Source organism: Helianthus annuus, chromosome 6 (genome assembly GCF_002127325.2).
Source record: "Helianthus annuus cultivar XRQ/B chromosome 6, HanXRQr2.0-SUNRISE, whole genome shotgun sequence".
In the NCBI taxonomy this organism is placed as follows: Eukaryota; Viridiplantae; Streptophyta; class Magnoliopsida; order Asterales; family Asteraceae; genus Helianthus; species Helianthus annuus.
Window position 1 is genome coordinate 61601148 of NC_035438.2, and position 21866 is coordinate 61623013.

General features: G+C 36.4%; 1 long non-coding RNA gene across 4 annotated transcripts; it reads left to right on the plus strand.

The window, feature by feature from the left end:
* Nucleotides 1-17742: 17742 nt before the first annotated feature.
* Nucleotides 17743-21351, plus strand: LOC110864001. 4 transcript variants are annotated; one of them, XR_002549535.2, is made up of 6 exons: nt 17743-18152; nt 19739-19788; nt 19871-19972; nt 20051-20186; nt 20851-20927; nt 21039-21351. It is a non-coding gene; the product is annotated as an uncharacterized LOC110864001 (long non-coding RNA). The 4 variants fall into 4 exon arrangements; XR_004861427.1 differs by lacking the exon at nt 17743-18152 and adding an exon at nt 18793-19236; XR_004861426.1 differs by lacking the exon at nt 17743-18152 and adding an exon at nt 18793-19175.
* Nucleotides 21352-21866: the final 515 nt, after the last annotated feature.

The following is a 21866-nucleotide window of genomic DNA, read 5'->3' on the forward strand; positions in this document are numbered from 1 at the left end:
AAAATTTTGACACTTTGACAAGGGTCCACTAGAGTTGAAATGGAAATTACCATTAAGTTGTGGATGTCACTCCTAGCTAAATGGTGAAATTTCGTGCAAAAATAGATTAAAGGTAGAGTGAGAGTCGTTTACCAAATTGTGGGTTTCACGCCTATTTTGGTAAAGTTGTCTCGTTGATGTTACAAGAGTATAAAATAGCAAAAGTGTATTCGTGTTAGCCTTAGGAAAGGCACATAAATTTATTAACAAGAAGTGTAGCTAGGAAGCATGTAAGATAGAGCACAAATGTTTTAAACAACAAATAAGAGACAAAGTTCCTAAAACTATAGACTAGGGCAAAAGTTTCCTAATTCCCTATAGTTATGGCTCTGATACCAATCTGTCACACCCCAACCAATGGCGGAAACATCGGGATGAGACGAAGTGTGAAGATTGCTCGAGACATCATAACGCTATTTGTGACAATAATTTAATAATCCAAATTTCATTTCCAAAATAAATGTCAAAACATTACAAGAAAAGCAAATAACAACATTGTTCAACATAACATAAACAAAATTGATACAACACTTTAAACCTAAACGTCTAAGTGAGTATTTAGGCATCTTTGCTATCCGTTTTCATTTCATCATCATCAACCTGTAACATGTTTAAAAATACAATTCAATGCAAAAGCAAAGGCGAGTATACAAGTTTGGTACGTACATAGCATAAGTTAAAAAGTGTGATCAATTCCTCATGGCAAGCATATGATTCAAGATAAACCTTAAATATGGCATGTGTCTAACATATCAAACCAAGAAAACGCAATATGCTCAAGACATAACCTCAAGTTTACGGGTGGGTCGTTAATCCTATAGCGCTACATATGTCAAGGTTTGGCTCGTACGAAGTTAATGATAAGTTCAACACATAAGAATAACCCAAGTTTAAAGTATCAAGTCATCACGTATACAAGCATGTTATAGGAACGTTCATGTGTTTAATAAAGTGTTCATGTGTAAGTTAATAGGTAAACATGTTACACCCCAAAAGTGGTAAAAGTAAAAAGGGGGAAATACGAGTATACTCACGGTTTACAAGTGGTGACTTGAAATTCCGAGAGTAAGTTTGTAGATGAATTAGTTCGGAGCACCTTGTCCTTCTACACAAGGAAACGTAGGTGTGTGAGTTTGGCGTATAACGGAAGATTATAGATTCGGAGTTTTTAATATATAGAAAGTAACATAGGTGAAAATAATCATCTTGTACGCATAACTCTTGTTCTTGACACTATTGAAACTCAAAAGAGTTGGTATGATTTCATGGATTCTAAGATCCATTAGAGTCGTAACAAGGGCATGGTCATAGATGATGTAACGTCCACTTAACAAATAACTATTAAGTCATCATCAAGTCTTAGTTACTTAGATGTATACATATAGAATAACTTAGATATTATATAGTTTACAAGTCTTATGATTCAAGCATGAGGTAGGAGATTAATGTCTCCATTTAGGTACCTCTTTGTGTCATAGAATACATACATGAGGTAGGAAGAACAAGCTTCCATTTAGGCACCTCTATTGTTCACCACTACACTTGTTGTTATAAACAACAAGGAGGGTCATGAACATACAAGTATCAAGGTATTAACAACAACTAATCTATAGCAAAACATCAAGTAATGAGTGGATTCTTATGAAGGATAGCCCAAGCTAATCCAACCATCACACATTCAACAAGTTTCACACTTGAACATTACTTGTGGGTAAAACCCTAATTAAAAACAGAAAGTTTATGAGGTTTTAACCTCTGATTTAGATGTCTCAACCTTGTTTTTAAGCTTAACCAACCATGGGATAAGTTGTAAGCATTAGGACATAGGTATGAGATGTGTTGGACACAAGTTGCATAGATTTAAACAAGTTTTTGATGAACATAAAAACAAACAGAAAGTTTATGGACGATTTCGGGGCATTTCCAGGTCTGATTTCTCCAAGGAGAAGTCTAGGAATCGAACCCCATGATTATACAAGCAAGTAGGAAAAAGAATCGAGTGAATCGGATAAGAATTGAGTGAGTTATGCTCATTTTCGTGAAGGGGTGTCAATCTACTCGAACCTTTGCTTTCAGCTACGGTTTGGAGGATGTTTTGAGAGTTTTTAGTGTTGCAAAAGTGGTAGGGAGGCTGGTTATAAGTGGTATTTATAGGGGGAAGGATTAGGGTTTCAATGGGTTGGGCTTTGGAAGTGTTTAGAAGGGGTTACACCTTGAAACTAGCCCACAAAACCCAACTATATGGGGCTGAATTTTGCTGAATTTGGGCTGCCATGTTTCTTTAGTTTTTTATTTTTTTAAAACATTATAATGAGTAATTTTATTAGTTAAGTTGTGTAATAATATGCAACAATGTTTCCCCTAACTTGTAACAAGGTGAAATATGAAATAAAACATGATTTAACTAGGCAAAAAGTGTAATGTACAAGTATGTAACATGTTTGTAAGTAACAAGTATATGTCACATATTTACAAGTTCAACATATGTTTGTAAGTATCACAAAGAAGTATCAAATGATCTCATGATTAATCGTATTATGGTGTATGTATAGTATGTAACAAGGAAATGCAAGTTTTCATTCATGATCAAAATCTCGAGTTTACAACGAGTACTAGAAGGAACGAGTACAATGATACAAAGCTTCCAAAATTAGCAACACGAGTAAGACAAGCTATAAATAGAAAGTACAAAACACAGGGCGTTACATGCGGCCATCCTTTGGTGACTACACCACTAGCTAAATAATTAGCATAGTCGGCATACCATGGTTCTTGTCTACTCTCCATCATTTCCAAGGACTCTGTGGGAAATTTTCCGTTTATCTTCTCGTCCCCGGTTGCCTCCAAAGCTGGGTCTTCTAGGCGTGAAAGATGATCTGCAGCAGTGTTTTCTGCTCCTCTTTTGTCTTTGATTTCAATGTCGAACTCTTGGAGGAGTAGAATCCATCTGATCAAACGGGGTTTTGCGTCTTGTTTCTTGAAGAGGTATCTGATAGCTGCATGATCTGTATAGACTACAGTTTTAGAAAGAACAAGGTAAGAACGGAATTTATCAAAAGCAAACACCACAGCTAGTAATTCTTTTTCTGTAGTTGTGTAACTTTCATGTGCATCGTTAAGCGTTTTACTAGCATAATAAATTGGGTGGAAATGCTTCTCTTTTCGTTGTCCCAAGACTGCTCCAACAGCAAAGTCACTTGCATCACACATGATTTCGAAAGGAAATTTCCAATCGGGCGCTATCATGATAGGTGCATTGACTAGCATTTTCTTGAGGGTTAGAAATGCTTGATTGCATTCCTTGTCGAAGATGAAAGGTGCATCTTTTTCAAGTAATTTTGTTAGAGGTCTTGAAATTTTTGAAAAGTCCTTGATAAACCTTCTATAAAATCCGGCATGCCCTAAGAGACTTCTGATTGCACTAACGGAGGTTGGTGGAGGCAATCGAGAAATAGTTTCTATTTTTGCTCGATCAACTTCCATACCTTCGCTTGAGATTTTGTGACCGAGTACTATTCCCTCTGTTACCATGAAATGGCATTTTTCCCAGTTAAGGGCGAGGTTGGTTTCCTCAAATCGGGATAGCATTCGTTCAAGGTTATCGAGGCATTGGTTATATGAGTCTCCAAAGATAGAAAAGTCGTCCATGAAGACTTCCATTGTCTTTTCTATCATATCATGGAAAATGGCTACCATACAACGTTGGAATGTTGCAGGTGCATTACATAGACCGAATGGCATGCGTCGATAGGCAAAAGTTCCGTAGGGGCATGTGAAAGTTGTTTTCTCTTGGTCTTCAGGTGCTATCGGTATTTGAAAGTAACCTGAAAAACCATCCAAGAAATAATAAAATTTATGACTGGATAGTCGTTCTAACATTTGATCAATGAAGGGCAAAGGAAAGTGGTCTTTCTTTGTTGCTTCATTTAATCGTCTATAGTCTATACAAACTCTCCATCCTGTGACGGTTCTTGTTGGTATTAATTCATTTTTTTCATTAGTTATTACCGTCATACCTCCTTTGGGACTACTTGGACAGGACTCACCCATGGGCTATCGGAGATAGGATAGATTAGTCCGGCGTCAAGTAGCTTGATGACTTCATTTTTAACCACTTCTTGTACATTGGGATTTACTCTTCGTTGTGGTTGAATTACTGTTTTGTAGTCATCATTCATTAGAATTTTGTGCGTGCACATGGAAGGACTTATACCTTTAATATCTACAAGCTTCCAAGCGATCACATTTTTGTGTTTTTTAAGAAGATTAACTAATTTCTCTTTTTCTACGCTACTTAACCTAGATGAAATAATTACAGGCAAATTACCATCTTTGTCTAGAAAAGCATATTCCAAACCTTTAGGAAGTTCTTTGAGCTCAATGGATGGGTCTTTAGGAGACACCTTATTTTGTGGCTCATCTAGATCAAGAACCTTAAAGGTTTGTTCTATGGCGACCTCTTCTTCAACAAAGTGGTCATCTTCTTCATTGTATCGGGTGGCTCATCTTCATCTTCAATTAGGGGGTCATTATTGCCAAAAGGATATTTCATTGAATGCTCAAGATCTATGCTCCTTTTGAATGCCCCTAATTGAAGAGGTAGGTTGTTAAATTTCCGGTTTTTCAAAGCTTCATGAGTTTTCACAAAAGGTTTTCCTAAGACTAGAGGAGCGTCATCGAGGATGACAAAGTCGGTTGGAATATCCATTTGATTTGTTTGAACCAAGACATCCTCAACCACACCGATTGATTTTATTACCTTTCGATCGGATAGAAAAATGGGTATTTGAAGTGGAGAAAAATCACTAATACTTAATTTTCAAAAATATAGTTAGGCATTATGTTAACACAAAGATCTTTATCAATGGTGATATTACTAATAAAGGAATTTTGAAACAAACATGGAACCGGTGTAATGTTAATTTCAAAAGGGTCTTCTTTTATTAGCGAGGTTTGATCATTAGTTAACTTAACACTTACCATTTCTCCAATTCTAGCACTAGTGTTTAACTCTTTTAAAAACTTGGCATGAGGGGTTACTAAACAATGATTTTCGAAAGAAGGTGACAAGAGATTATTTTCTTCGAAATTAGACTCTTCTTGAAGTTTAACGTTATCGGCCTCACCTTTTTCGTTGCTTAACTCATGTGTCAGTTTTTTACTTTCTTGTTCTTCCATTTTTACATTTTCAACTATCTCTACGTTATTATTAAAATTTAATTCTTCTCTTGCGCGGGACTCCTCTTCCCTTGCGCGAGATTCTTTTATGCAACGTTCGATAGTTTTAATGTGTTCTAATATCCTATTGGTCACTTCGGTGAGAGAGAAAGAATTGGGATCCTCAAAGATTGAATCCGGTTGTTCGATCCTTGGCTCCTCATAGTACCCATATGAAGTAGATGGTTCACACCATTGTTCTTCATTGTGTGTATATGATGGATAAGGGTCGAAACTTTGTTCTTCATAGTGCTCATATGAGGTGGGTTGTTCACGCCATGGTTCCTCATAATAAGTGTATGAAGGTGGTGGTTCATATCTTGACTCCTCAAAGTATGAGTATGAAGGCTCATACCTTGGTTCATCAAAATATGAGTATGAGGGAGAAGGTTCATACCTTGGGTCTTCATAGGATGTGTATGAAGTTGATGGCTCGTACCTGGGCTCCTCATAATGGTTGTATGAAGTGGATGGTTGAAACAAGTTACAATATCGTACCGAGTGCGGGTTTCCACAATTAGTGCAATAGTCTCTCATATAATCATCCTCCTCATAGGTGTAGTTGTAACCTCCTGAGTATTGATCCATAAGAATCACTCAGCAGACCATAACTGAGTCTCGGGACCAAAAAACAAAAATAAAGGCGGAAACAGAGGCTTGACATGGCCCCGTGTCTGGTGAACACGGCCCCGTGTTCAGGGTCTGTATCTGGGCGTTTTAATTAAAGTCACTAGTCACGTTGAGCACGGGGGCGTGTTTAGTGAGCACGGCCCCGTGTTCAGACTCTGTATCTGGGTATCTAACTAAAAACTATACAGCACGGGGGTGTGTTCAGTGAGCATGGCCCCGTGTTCAGGCTACTGTAAATGCAAACTAAACTAAAATGCAGAAAAATGTGCGCGCGTTTTAAAAAGGTTTTGAAAAATAGATTAGGCCGTCGATTTTAAGCTTTCTTAAAATCCTTGTGTCCCCAGCAACGGCGCCAAAAACTTGATGTGCGTGAAGTGTGTTATAATTTAGATGTATATTTAAGCCCTTTTTACACTTTTAGCCAAGTTTTAAATTTATAAAACACGATATTTACTAACACTAAACACACATATGGGCAAGTGCACCCATCGTGGACGTAGTATAGTGTTGGTAAGATACCGAGGTCGTCCAAGGACACAAGAGCTTTTAATACCGGTTTATCCTCAACGTCTAACCAAATCAAAATGTTAGAAAAAGATTTTTAAACTAAGAAAATAAAAACTAACTAAATGCTGAAAAATAAAATAAAAATAAAAACAGATAGACAAGATGAATCACTTGGATCCGACTCGTGTATTAGTATAACCTTTGATTATTTTCGCACTTTTGCACTTGTTTAAGAGATTATCTTAGTTATTGTAGTAGGCCCCTCTTTTGAAGGCGACGTTACCCTCAGCCCAGAAGTTTGAGTCAGCAAGGATACAATCCTAAAGGGTTGGATTATTGGAAGATAATGAAGTAAGTTATTAATGCAAATTATGGTAGGCCCCGCTTTTGGCGGTGACGTTACCCTCGACTAAGTAGTCTGAGTCAGCAGGGATACAGTCCTAAATAGCCGGGTTATAGTATTAATAGTAGTTAACTTATGAGGGGGTCAAAGAGTTTGGATCCCCGCCATCCAATACCTATGGGCATTGAAGGAGATCCTACTAAATTTGACCCAGGTCCCTTGCAAGACCTCTAAACGCTGAACAAGGGCAAGACCCTTACCAAACCGTTCCCTTAACCCCCGACCAGGTAGCCAACATACCTCCATATAGACCGTGGAGATATGAATGGTGAAAATCTTTTATTTTATATAGACAGTAAAGTAATGCCAAGACACCACGGACAAACGATAAGGAAAGATCACCTTCAACATAAGCAACTAGTTATTAAAGTCATTAATACAAAACCAAATAAAAAGTGCAAAAGATTAAAAATAAAAAATATTATACTAAACACTTGTCTTCACCAAGTGATGTAAGAGACTTAGGCAAACATGGCCTTGATTGTCAAGAACTCTTACGATCAATCTTGGATCCCGAGACGACTCACACACTCTATGATGGACAATGGATGATGGTGGTAGATGATGGTGTTATGGTGGTGGTGGGTGGTGGATGAAGTGTGAGAGAGGTGGTGTGCCAAGGGATGAGTTGCAATGAAACCAAGCACTCCTATTTATAGGCTGAACAGAAGGCTGGACACGGCCCCGTGTCCGCTAGACACGCCCCCGTGCCTGTCTGACACTCTCTCTCTTCATTAATTGTAATTCGCAATTACAATTAATGCGCCTGTTGTACTTTCACTACGCCCCCATTTCCGCTGGACACGGCCCCGTGGTGGGCAATAGAAGCTTCTATAGGTTTGTCTTTTCTGCTGTTTCTTGGGCACGGCCCCGTGCTGGCTGAGCACGGGGCGTGTTCAGTCTTCTGTCTTCTCTATTTTGCTTGGGAGGATGCCGTTGAGGGGTCGGGCAATCCACTTGTTCCTTTTCTTGTATTTATGTTAGATTTAGCTGTCTTTTTGCTTCTTTTGTGAATTTGAGCTCATTTAATCATGAAAATACAAAAGGAAGACAAAAGCACTCTTTTTCCAACATTAGTACTTAGAAAGGGTTAGTTTTATGCCTTATTTGATGTATTTTATATGTTGCATTTTACACACATCACCATCATACCCCCACTCAATCAACTCTGTATGAAACTCATATTTAGGAAAAGATGTCTGACCTGCCAGGTCGTTTAACCCAAATGTTGTTGATATAGTAGTTGGGGTTATTGCAACAAGTTCACCTCCGACTTTAGAACTTATACCATAGGGCTCTTGGTTTTGTTCTTCAAGTTTAGCATTTGCCCAAAAATCGCGGAGTGTATCTTGATAGATGGGTGTGTCGGCAGTAAGAATTGCTTTGTATTTGGATGATTGAAGGATGTCAATTATTGAGTGGAAGGCGGTGTTTTTGTCGGTTTTCTCGAAAATGGGGAGGTAGTTATGAGGGTTTTTAATTTTTAGAGCCATGGTCGGAGTCAGGAATTTGCGATAGGTTGAAGAAGAAGTGAAGAAGAAGATGGTAACCGCTTTGGAGAATTTTTGAATTCGATACGGTGAGTAAAAGCTCTGTTTGGGGATAAAACAGGGTTTTATAAAGTGAAAAAATGAATGCTGATGTGGCAGCGGTTCCAAAGATCTAACGGCTAACATCTGTCACGTGGTAACCTCTGTTAGAGTAACGGAAGACAGTTGTTTGAGAACCACTGTTGGACAATAACAGTGGTTGGGAACAGTGAATGAACAGTGGCTGCTTTTAGTCTATCAGTGGATAGACATCAGTGGACCAACAACTGTTTGATCAACAGTGGCCCATAAGCAGAGGATAAGAGAAACAGAGGATACCTTTCAGCAGTGGGTGTATTTTTAGCTAATTAGAGGTTTAAAACAATCAATGCTTATGGACAGACTTTTAAGGATTCATGAAAAATTTTCATTTTAAGCTATTTTTAAAAATGGATTTTTGATTTTCTGAAAACATTTTAATGCATTTTATTATGAAAAATAAGTTTTTGCCTTCTAATCCATGTTAAGCATACGAATTCTCAAGATCAAGCTTTCAAAGGCAGATGTGTCTAATGCTTTTATTAGCACATCTGCCAGGTGATCCTGAGTTGGAACATAATGCAAAGAACTCAAAACTTGTTCATAGCAATCCCTCACAAAGTGATGTCTGATATTAATGTGCTTGGTGGTTGAATGGAATACTAGATTTTTGATAATATTTTTCAGCTGCTTGACTATCAAACATCAGAGGAGTCTTTAGAGCAGTTATACCAAAATCCAGTAACTGGTTCTAAAGCCACAATAGTTGGGTTGTACAGCTTGCTGTAGCAATGTATTCTACTTTAGCAGTGGATGTGGAAACAGCTGCTTGCTTTTGGCTTTGCCAAGATACAAAGCAATTGCCTAGAAATTGACACCCACCTGATGTAGATTTCCTAATGGTGTTGCATCCAGCAAAATCACTATCTGAAAAACCTAAATGCTTGATATTCTCATTAGCAGGATACCAGATACCAAGTGTGGGAGCACCTTTTATATATCTGAATATTCTTTTCACAGCAATGAGATTAGACTTCCTAGGTGTTGACTGGGATCTGGCACAGACACATGTTGCAAACATGATGTCTGGCCTTGATGCAGTTAGGTATAATAAAGACCCAATCATGCTTCTGTATAAAGTCTGATCAACCAAGTCATCTTTTTCATCAGCAGTGACAAGCTTTGTGTTGCCATGGGTGTACTACATGGTTTACGATCATTCATCTCAAATTTGTTTAAAAGTTCTTTTATATATTAACTTTCATGAATGAATGTTCCGTTTTGCAATTGCTTAACTTGGAGACCAAGAAAGCATTAGAGTTCACCCATGGCACTCATTTCAAACTCTACTGTCATAAGTTTTCTAAACTCTTCACACATTGAGGTGCATGTGGATCCAAAGATGATGTCATCAACATAAATTTGGACAATCATCAGATCCCTACCTTTCCATTTCAAAAACAGTGTTTTGTCAATTTTACCCCTTGTAAACCTAATTGAAATTAGAAAGGTGGAGAGAGTTTCATACCAGACTCTTGGTGTTTGTTTCAAGCCATACAAAGCTTTGTTGAGCTTGTAGACATGATCTGGATAAATGGCATCTTCAAAACCAGGAGGCTGGCAGACATACACCTCCTCTTGGATCTTTCCATACAAGAATGCACATTTTTATATCCATTTGATACACCTTGATATTGTGGTTAACAGTAAAGGCTAAGAACAGTCTGGTGGCTTCAAGTCTTGCCATCGGAGCAAAAGTCTCATCATAATGTATGCCCTCTTCTTGTCTAAAGCCTTGAACCACTAACCTGGCTTTATTCTTGACAATAATGCCCTTTTCACCAGTTTTGTTCTTGAAGACCCACTTTGTGCCAATTGGTCATACATCCTTAGGCAGTGGTACAAGTTCCCATACTTGTTGTCTTTTAAACTGTTGGAGCTCCTCTTGCATGGCTTCTACCCAACTATTGTCTTTTAGTGCCTCTTGGTACTTGACTGGTTGGATGAGAGATAGAAAGCGTGCAAAAAGACAGCTGTTTTGGGATTGACTTCTTGTGAGAACCCCTTCACTGATGTTGCCAATGATTTGGTCTGGTGGATGAGATTTAAGGAGATTAGATCCCCCTTATATGGAACAATGGCATTGAATGGTGAAGGCTGCAGATTTTGAAGAGCCAACATTTGATGGAGGTGGAGGAATAGAAGGAATGAGTGTCGCACAATGTTGGTTTTTATCCACAGATAATGGATTTTTATCAACAGAGGTTGGACTTGATGAAGTGGCAGAGGTTTGATCAACAACTGTTGATTCAGCAGTGGCAGAGTTATGACAGCTGTTTTGAACATCTGCTTCTCTAATGGTGGTAGTGACTTTATATTGTGGAATCACAATATCACATCCATTATCTTGTGAGAAAGATTGTGGTGTACCTGCAAGGTTAGTCTTGACAGACACATCTTCAAATGTAAATTTATCAATGTCAAACAGTTCAGCAGGGTTTGCTGGGATTTTCAATGATGAAAGTTCATTGAATTTTACATTCAAGGTCTCTTCCACACACCTAGTCATTGTGTTAAACACCTTATAGGCTTTGGCAGTGGTTGATTATCCTAGTAAATAACCACAATCCACTTTGATTGACCCTAACTCGTTCATTATCAAGGAATATATCACCCCTTTAAAAAATAAGCATGGCTCTATATCCTGTCAGGTAATGAGCTTCTCCTATGTAAAACAAGTAAAATCACAAAATATATCACTCTATAAAAAATGAGAGACTAATATATCCTGATATGTATATGAAACCTTTACTATTTTAAAAATAAATAAAAGCTTCTTGATGAATGAATTAATTTGATCTGGTGAGTGTCCAAAGTCAAAATAACTTTAGATGGGGTTAAAGAAATTTCAACCTCAAATTTAGGAGAGTGATCAGTAGTTTGGGCAGATTCTTTATAACATCTGCTGGGAACCATTTCCTGTAAGATGATTGTAAACATATGGATGCTTGTTCACAATGGTTTTGAAAGCCTTTTGTGGTCCTTATTACCATGTGAAACGTTTTGAGAAATTTTGCCTATGTCCTCTTGAAAAATTATTAACTGGTGATGCATCAGTTACCTGAACCTCTTTGTGAGCAGAGGTTGCACTCAGCTGTTTGGTAACAAATGTTTGAGCAAGCATGAAGGTTTGTTTAGCTTTCCCTCTGTAGTACTAACCTATGGACTCTCAAGTGTTTTTGGATTTATACTCTTTTCTTTTGGCTTCAAAAGTTTTGAGATAAACACACTTCTGAGTTTTATGATTTTTCTTCTTCACTTTTCAACGCTTCCATAGGCAGATGTTATAGCATTTATGAGAGGGTCTTTTAAGGAAAGAATAATCAATCCAGAATTATTTACAGCAATGTTTTGAGAAACTTTGTCACTTTTGCACATGCTTATGTGAAATTTCACATTACTTTTGATCTGGTTTTCTAACATCAACTCATACCCTTTGTAGAATTCTACCCTTTCTCACAAGTGATTTGGGTAGATTGAAGCTCCTTTTTACAACACTAGTATTTTTCTACCATTGTATGGAGTTGATCCTTGGTTATGCTTGATGTATGTTTTGAGACTACTGATTTTCTTTTCTATAGACAAATTTGATTTTAATTTTTTAATGGTTTTTCAAACTGTTGTTCAACATATAAGATCTTGTTCCTAAGGTTTTTGTTCACCTCCATTATGTTAGCAAAAGCATAAATGCGTTAATCTAAACATAAGTCATTGATGACTTGAGGTGAAACCATAGCAGCAGTTAATCATGGAACCATCACAATCTCCATCACAAACACTGGAGACCCATGAAACTTTGAAAGTATATGACCAATTCGCCTTTGCCAGATATTATTCTCATATCTGACAAACATCGGTGGTTTATATAGGATACCAGTGTAATGTGGATCTTGTGTGTTTTGAAGCATTTTGATTGTTTTACAAAGTTTTTGATTAATCAACTTTGAACATGATTAAGCTTATACTATGTTTTTCAATAAATACGAACAACACAGTATCAATGAAATTGAGCTGATCTTTTATGTCAAATTGATTGTTAAATCGAATTTGACTGACCTATGCTCTGATACCAATAGTTAGGATCTGAGTTTAATTGTTTGTGTTGTTTTTATAAGATGATTAATGAAAGAAGATAATAAGATGAAATAGTTGCAGCGAAAATGAAGAAAAACTTTATAACACAAACAATGGTAGAATAACTTTCATCATAAATACTTTTAGTCGAATGATTGTATTACACAATGATTCAATCACGTATGCATGAATTGGCCCTATCTCCCCCTCAGCCTGAGATCACAAGTGATTGTATAAAATGCAAGTGTGTGTAAAGTGATCTAATAGAACAACACAGGCACTGTCTATTTATAATACCATCCTAACCACTGTGGCATCTTGGTTGACGTCACCGAGAGAGTGACATCTAACAATACTAACAACCTCTAAACATTGTTAATGCTAAACACTGTTATATTAGTAAAACACTGATTACTAGACACTGTTAATGCTGTCCTCTGATGAGCTCAACCTTTGATGAAGCTTTAGTAGTGCTTTCCTCAAAGGGTGATCAGACCTTTGACTTCTAGCAGATCTTTGACTTCTTCAGTGGTTTAGTCTTCAACAATCTTTATAATCCAGCAGAGCTTAGCACTAAGCGGACCTTTGAAGCAGCAGTCGTTAGATGTCTTGCCATTGAAGGAAGAAGTAATTCAAAGCACTGTTTATTCTAGATTAGTTGTTGCAGAATTGTTTTGGCTTTGTATCATCTATTCTCAAGGATAGTTTCACATGAGCCAACACAGACCCCTGAGATAAAGTTCGATTCTTCTGTAAGCAGACTGAGACATGTTAGGACATAAAGCAGAATAGTCATTGGATCACTTAGTGTACGTTTCGACTTCAGAACCAACCATCTTCAACTCGTAGTATTCCGTTTCTAGCTTGTGAATGTCATCCCTGTGACAGTACTCTTCCTTGATTAAATTCTTGAAGTCATTCCAAGGAGTGGCATTGGCATCCGCCAATCCGAGCATTTGAACCTACGCATTCCACCAAGAAAGCGTGTTTCCATCGAGTGTACCAGTAGCAAACTTCACCCAGTTGGTAGCGGGACATTCACACACAGCGAACACAGATTCGACCTTCTCGATCCAGTGCGGAAGGCCTATGGCTCCTTCAGTGCCATTGAAGGTGAGAGGTTTGCAATCCATAAAAGTTTTGAAAGTGCACACACGAGGTTGAGTGGGTGCAGGTTGGTCTGTCGTGCAAAACGAAGGTAACAATGGTAAGAGTGATAAGACGATACGAGAGTAGGATCTAAACATCCTAGAATGACGAGTTTACCACTGGAATGGGCTGCCAAAGCTTCAGCCACGACGTTTATCAGGTTTGTCAGTTGATCCTGAGTCATGGTAATGTTGCCTCTTTCGCGTCTGCTCATTCTCTTCATATCTAGAAACACAGTATGAGAATGACGCCGTAGTGCCGTAAGAATAAGTAGAGGGAAGTGTGACCATTTCACACAAGTGTGTGTGTGTATATATTCATATACATATAGCTAACATTTCATATAGTACATATATCACAAAATATGCATCAATATGCAATAAGTAAACACATGCCCGAGCTATGATGTCTAGGTTGTTGAGCCTTGCACTTAGTGTGTAGTGTCGTTGCGAGTTGCTCAATACAGAATGGGTTATAGTCTGGTTTTTGTCAAAAAGACTTTTTCCTTTTTAAAACCGACTTCACTATAACCAATGGCTCTGATACCAATCTCTCACACCCTCAATTTCCACGTGCATAGTACTACTGTGAGGCGTGTGACTGACCAGGATTATGCCACCAATCATATTAACAACATAATAATAAAACAGTTTTCATCACTACCAATACGATTAGTGACTATTAATGTCTAAGTCCAAAGTTTAAGTTTAAAATGACATTTATAAGATAACAGCGGAAGCATAAGTTAAACAATCCAACCAAATATTAAAAGTTCATAATTATTATTAAGGAAGACCCAACACGGGTTAACGCGACCACTACACTCCCCTCTACAAGCTCCTGCTATCACTGAGACCTACAAAGCATGCAGTAGGGTATCAACATAAAGTTGACGAGTTCACGAGTTATCCAGTTTTAATTCCATAAAACTTGTGTTTGTGTTAAGTAACTCATTTATACCATGGGGAGCTGCCCCATATGTAAGCTACTAAACTGCGTAATACCGAATACTTAGTGACTTGTTATATCGTTGTTGCCCCATTTGTCAATGTCTATCATTATTGACAGTTTTCCAAGGTCTATTAGTTCATGACCAATCCTCTCTAGCACTACGTGAAAAAGGGGCTACGGCCACACTTTTGGCAAAACCGCCCTGCCACACATTTGTAGAAATGTGTGGCTAAAGGCTATTCATAACATTTTAAAATACCTTTAGCCACACATTTTATTATTAATGTGACCATTTATACCAGTTCAGAACCTTTAGCCACACTTTTAAAAAATAATGTGACATTTATTAGCCACAAATCAAAATGTGTGGCCAAATGTGATCTATTGCCACATATTTTTGTTTCATGTGACGAAAAAACATGTATTTGACACCTTTAGCCACACTTTAAGAAAAAATTGTGACATATATTTGCTACACTAGCAAAGTGTGGCTAAATATTATCTACAATCACATTATATATTTTCTTGTGACCAATAACATGCGTATTCAAAACCTTTAGCCATACTTTAAGAAAAAATGTGGCATTTATTAGTCACACTAAAAAAGTGTGGCCAAATTTGATCTACGGTTACTATATTTGTTTAGCGTAACTAAACATAAAACTATTCCAAACCTTTAGCCACACGTAAAAATAAAACATCCACATTAGAAAAGTGTGGCCAAATGTGTTCTACGACCACATTATTTGTTTAATAATGTGGCTAAAATCTAATACATATGGCCACATATATTATTTTATGTAACTAAAGGTTGGACAATATTCACACTTAAAATTACAAAATTTAATGTGGTTTTACATTGACACTCGTCACACAATCACCATTTTGTTTATTTTGTGTGACGAAATGTTATCAAATGCCATTAAAAAACGTGTGACCAAATGTTAAAGTTACCACATCTTTAAAAAAATTCCCACAAAATATTTAATTACAAAACTTAAATTTCCACCTAAAATATTTCATTCTAAAACTTCCCCCCCAAAATATTTCATTCTAAAACTTAAACTTCCCCCCAAAATATTTATCCTAAAACTTAAACACCCCCCCCCCCCACAAAATAATTTATTCTAAAACTTAAACTTCTCTCCAAAACATTTGATTCAAAACTTTCCTCTTAAATAATATTCTTATTTAAAAAATTACAATATTTAAAATTAAAAACTAAAAAAGAAATTACTAGATATTTAATAATTAAAACTATTATTAAATATTATATAGTTCAAACCATATTTGTTTTCTTCTAATAATATATTAATGTATGCATATTAATAACGGTACCAAATTTCTCGTAGTTAATTGTTTTGGGTACTGGTACTTTCAGTTCGATACCGTACCGGTAGTTTACCGAATTTTACTTTCAAATAGCGTTGCGGTAAGATTACTGTACAGTACCATATCGAACATTTTTGGTACTGGTACATGTACCAATATTTGATGATTTCCGGTATCGGCATTTTCGGTACCGGTATGTTCGGTACGTACCGGTACCGAACTCATCCCTAATCATATATGTGTTAATAGACCATGTTGGGCTTTACTGGGTCACAATGGCCAATAGTGGTCATAGAATGTTAATGAACCATATTGGGTCTTAATGGATCACAATCGACAATAGTAGATCACACATGTCTTAATGGACCAATTTGGGCCTAAATGATAGTGGATCATACATGTCTTAATTGATCACAATGCACAATAGTATATCATATATGTATTAAAAGATCATATTGGGCCTTAATGGATCACAACGGGTAATAGTAGCTCATATATGTCTTAATTGACTACATTGGGCCTTAATGAATCACAACAGACAACAATAGCTCATATATGTCTTAATGGACCATATTTGGCCTTAATGGATCACAGTGGACACTAGTAGATCGATCACACAGGTGTTAATAGACCATATTGGATCTTCATGGATCACAACATATAATAGTAGATCATACTTGTCTTAGTGGACCATATTGGGCCTTAATGGATCACAATGGCCAATAGTAGATCATACAAGTGTTAGTAGACCATATTGGGCCTTAATAGATCATAGCGGCCAATACTAGATCATACAAGTGTTAGTGGACCATATTGGTACTTAATGGATCACAATGGTCAATAGTAGATCATACAAGTGTTAATGAACCATATTGGACCTTAATGGATTACAATGGTCAATAATAGATCATACAAGTATTAAGGGACCATAGTAGGCCTTAATGGATCACGATGACCAATAGTAGATCATATAGTTCTTTATGGATCACAATGGACTATAATAGACCATACATGTTTTAATGGACCATGTAGGGCCTTATGGATCACGATGGCCAACAGTAGATCATACATGTGTTAATGGATCATATTGTGCCTTAATGGATCATATCGTAGAGGTGCACAAAATGATTTTTTTCCATAAATGGTTTGTTTATACGAATCGTCGGTTTTTTCTCATTTTTGATTTAATCGGTTTTTACTTTAAGCGATTCGGTTAATAATCATTTTCTTTGGTTATTCACTTTAAACGGTTCAATGAATAACCAGGTTTTTTTGTTAATTAACCGTTTTTTAAAATTTTTAAATTTTTTCTGTTTCGGTTAATAAGTTTTTTCCGTTATTCAATGGATATGAGGTTTTAAAAGATTCGGTTAGGTTTCAAAACATTTAGAGGGTGTTTGGGTTAGCTTATTTTGGAAGAACTTATAACTTATTGATTTATAAAAGTTAAGAAGTTGTTTTTTATAGTGTTTGGGTTAACTTATTTAAATTGTTTTTGTGTGTTGAGAAGTTAAAAATGATAAGTTAGTATTTATAACTTATAACATATGACTTATATAAGTTAATAAATTGTTTTTGAGAAGGAATCCGAAACTAAATATTAGTTTTCACATCTATAGTATTATATAAAGGATATTGGAGAGATTACTTATTTCTAAGGGATTTATCATGTATATTTTACAAGGTACAACATATTACATCTCTATAAAAGCTTTTAACATGTACACACTTTAGAGTATAATGTACCACTCATAAAGTCTAAAAAGCACAATCAAATAATCAATGGGTATGAAGCACAAGGATCATGATCTACACCGTCCATCCAAATCCCCATCGACACTTGAAAGCCAATCCTGACCCTCAAAGCATTTGACCCACTGTATGTATTATTGCCGGAATGAGAGCTTTCAGAGTTCTTTCCTAACACGGCAAAATCCTTTTCATCAGCGATGTGTGAAGAATCAGGATCGGATTTCCACCCCAATTGAATGAATATCTCAATAAACTTATCCTCCAAATCCCTCTCTCTCTACATTTTCAAATTTTGAATTCCTAAAAGTCTGAAAAGAGACAAGCGGGAGATAGAGAGAGAGAACGAGAAAGAGCGTGCGTGTGTGTGAGAGAGAGAGAGAGAGACGATGGAGCAGGAGAGCCAGCCACCACAGTCACTGAAACAGTTGACAGACGACGGCTAGGTTTCACGGCTAACCCCGACGACTCTGGTAAGTTGTTTAGTTACCCTTATGGCTTTCGTACATCCAATTCGAACCTAGATCCGACTTCTAATGTTTAACTTTGGTGATCTGGAGACCCAGAGCAGCTAAAAGGGGATTACTAGTGGTATTATTTGATATGTTATTTTTCTTTGTTTATTAAGAACTCCAATCGTGTTTTGAGTTTGTGTATTGACTTTGTGCCATGCCACATGTGTTGAAAGCCATCCTAGTTAGACTATGGGGTATGGGGCGGGTTGGGGCGTGGGTTGGAGAGAAACGCCCAAGTCGCCACCCCGGGTGGGCTTGGGTTTGGGCGTGGCCCCTTGGGCGGGAGTTTAAGGCCGGGCGTTGGGCATGCCTAGCGCTCCTATGTGGCCGGCTCTTATTGGCTTGTTGGCTAGGGCATAGCGGGCCATGTTTAAATTTTAAAATATAACTGTTGGCCAAGCCAAACGGTGAGACCCGTTACTGGCCGGAAGCTTTTGCTAGCTACCGGCACAACGTGGGAACTCCACGTGTCAACCCATGCCCCAAACCCCCGCCCCACCATACCCCACGGTCTTATGCAAGGACTACACTAATTTTGTAACTCTTGAACACAACTGTTCCTCTAATTATCCTACTTGCTAGCAATATAAATATTGATTTTAACTATGTGATGCTATTTATATGTGAAGGACTTTTTAGAAGATCTATTTTAAGGGCCGGGAAATACATAGAAATTGAATGCCTAAACAAATGTGGATCTCAAATCAGAAGGGAAAAGTGTTTTTTCATTTCTTTTTTTTTTTTGACAAACAGTGTCATTGGTTTTCAGGAATATATAATTCTGAACATCAACAAGATAATTCATCAACAAACTTCACCCAAACATTTGATGTAACACACAAAACATTATCTATTCATTAATTTTTAAATATAAATATTTGTTTTTTTTGTTATAAGTAGAGGTGCAAACGAGTCGATTTGAAGGTTGACTTATATCTAATTATAAGTATACAATCTTGATGTTAATGGTTGATTTTGAAGGTTGGTTTATTTGTCTCATGAACACCATGTGTTCGATGTTATGCCTGAATGAAATAAAAAGGTTTGAAGTATTGAAAATTTGTCATATTAATTGCTTATTTAATCAGGTAGAAGCTTTCTATAGCTTCACTATAGTTATATTGAATCTAAATAATATTTTGTCTAATTATAGCTTCATTCAACTGTAAACTTAAGCATGTAGCATTTGTTGTTGGTAAAAGTATTTGATTTAAAAGTATAGGTTCATTCATTATGTATACTCCGCTGATTTATTTGATTGCTTAATAATTACATAGTCTTTAGACCTTGAATGCTTTTTGTTTAGATTCGGTCATCGTTGAACTGAGGAGCATCATCATTTTTTGTATATATCTTGTGAAATAGTGCGAAATAGATCAACTGGAACCACAATATTCAATATTCGTTTTAATGGCGTTTTGTTTGTATATATATGCGATGCAAAGAACGTAATGAGTCTTGAAACACTACTAGAATACCTTATTGTGTTGAGTTTATTTTATCACTTATTAATTAATTTAGTTTATTATTGTCTCATATTCAAGGTTGGGATTACCAAGATATTCAACTGCATAAACCACCCTGCTATGCTACTGTAAGAAGGAAATCACCATCTTTTGTGAGTTAACATTTATTTAACTAAAACCGAAACTTGATATATGCTGGTATTTTGGCAGGACTCTTTTTCAGTACTTGTAGTAGAAATAAAAGTTGCTGAGATATAATGGCGATGATAGTGCGATACAACCAAAACAACATCAGGCCACACCATCTTTCTGGTATGTGACAGTAGCTAGAAAATAGTCAAAATATACTAGATATAACTCGGACTGCGTCTTTGACTAGAAGCTTTTCAGGTGCTTGAGGGGCTTTTCAAGGTCCACCCACCTACATCGAAGTCCAGGAGCATGGATGAAGTACTATTTGAAGATTGAAGGGCTTAGGAAGGCCAGTGTGGTGACGGTGTTCGATGCTGAACTGGTGAATAAGCAGGTAATAATAATATTGTGTGTGTTGTTTTGGTTATGGAGTGTTGAGATTTGTTTGGTGATTAATTGGTTACGGTGTTGTGCTTCGGGTTATGGTGAATCTGATTCAAATGATCAATTCATTAATTGAAAAGGAAACTGAACCATAAATTGAATGCAAACTACGGCTGAGAGGGCACAACGCAAATGGTGTGTGGGCTACACTTCAACACATAGGCGCATGCTTTTGACAACATAGGCTTTACTGTAAAATGCATATCGATTGAACTATGCGTCTTGATTTACACATTCTAAATCATATGGATATTTTCTTTTGGATACACCCTACACAAAAAGTTCTTAGTGTTGGTGAAAATTTGGATCATAAGTTTTTTTTTATTATCATTTTTGTCATTTTAAATATCAGTAAAATACTCATTAAACTAATCTGTGCGTAGTTAAACATTGCATTTTTTCGGGTTGGAAGTAGTATAAGGTAATGAAAGCATTGCATCTATAACCATTTGTTTAGTGTCTGATGATCTGATATGTTATAATAAGATGTCAATCTTAATTCACAAAAATGTTCAAAAGGCATTGTTTTTTTTTCCATGTGATACCTGGTCCTAAAATTACTTATGATGGAGTGTGGTTATTAATTGAGATTCTTGAATTATGAACTTATGCAGAGGTCAATCAAATCTCAAGCCGATTTACATCAGAATCATGCGTATACGTGGATAAAGGAAGAGATCTAAACCGCCAGGTTGGTTAGTTTAAATTACGATAAAATATATAAATATTTTGTGATGTTCTTGCCATAGTTTCAACTTTCATTTATATTCTCGTTTGATCATTGAAAATTCTGCTTTTTCAGTGATATTGTTTGATCATACGACATGAGAATTAGCCACCGGTTACAAGTTTACTCGCCACCACGACAACACTAAAGGTGGCCACCAGCCCATGGATGCAAATTTGCATCACTTTCAAGTCCAAATGCAGCCAGTGAGTATAGGGACTTGAAGAAAACATTTTAGAAATAGTTCTTAGTTTGTGTATAGTCGTTTTCCTTTGTGTAACTTTTGTAGATAGGTTTTGATTATAAGTTTATGTTATTAATTAGTATTTAAACCGAAAACTTATGTATGGATTTTGGGTTATTATTGTTAATATCATTTGTTTTTTTAGAATTTCTTATGTTTACATTAGTTTTTATTTTACAAAAAAATGAAAATAAAATGTGTAACCGCACAAAAGTGGCCACATAAAATCACACTAAAAATGTGTGACTAAAAGTTGGACAACAGCCACACTATAGTCACTTTTTTCTTATTTGTGTGACAGAATTATACCAAACGTCATGGGAAAAAAAGTTATATGTGATCAAAAGTTACACAATAGCCACATTTAAAAATACAAAATTTTGTGTGACGAAATGATACCAAACGTCATGCGAAGTACAAAGATGTGTGACCAAATGTTAGACAATAGCCACACATAAAATTACAAAATTGTTTCTTGTTTGTGTGACAAAATGATAGAAAACATCATAAGAAAAAAAACGTGCGACCAAAGATTAGACGATAGTCACATTTGAAATTACAAAATTTCACGTGGCTATAAATTACCATTAGCCACACCATAGTCACTTTGTTTTTGTTTATGTGCCTATATAATAGAAACAACCACACTTATAGTAAGT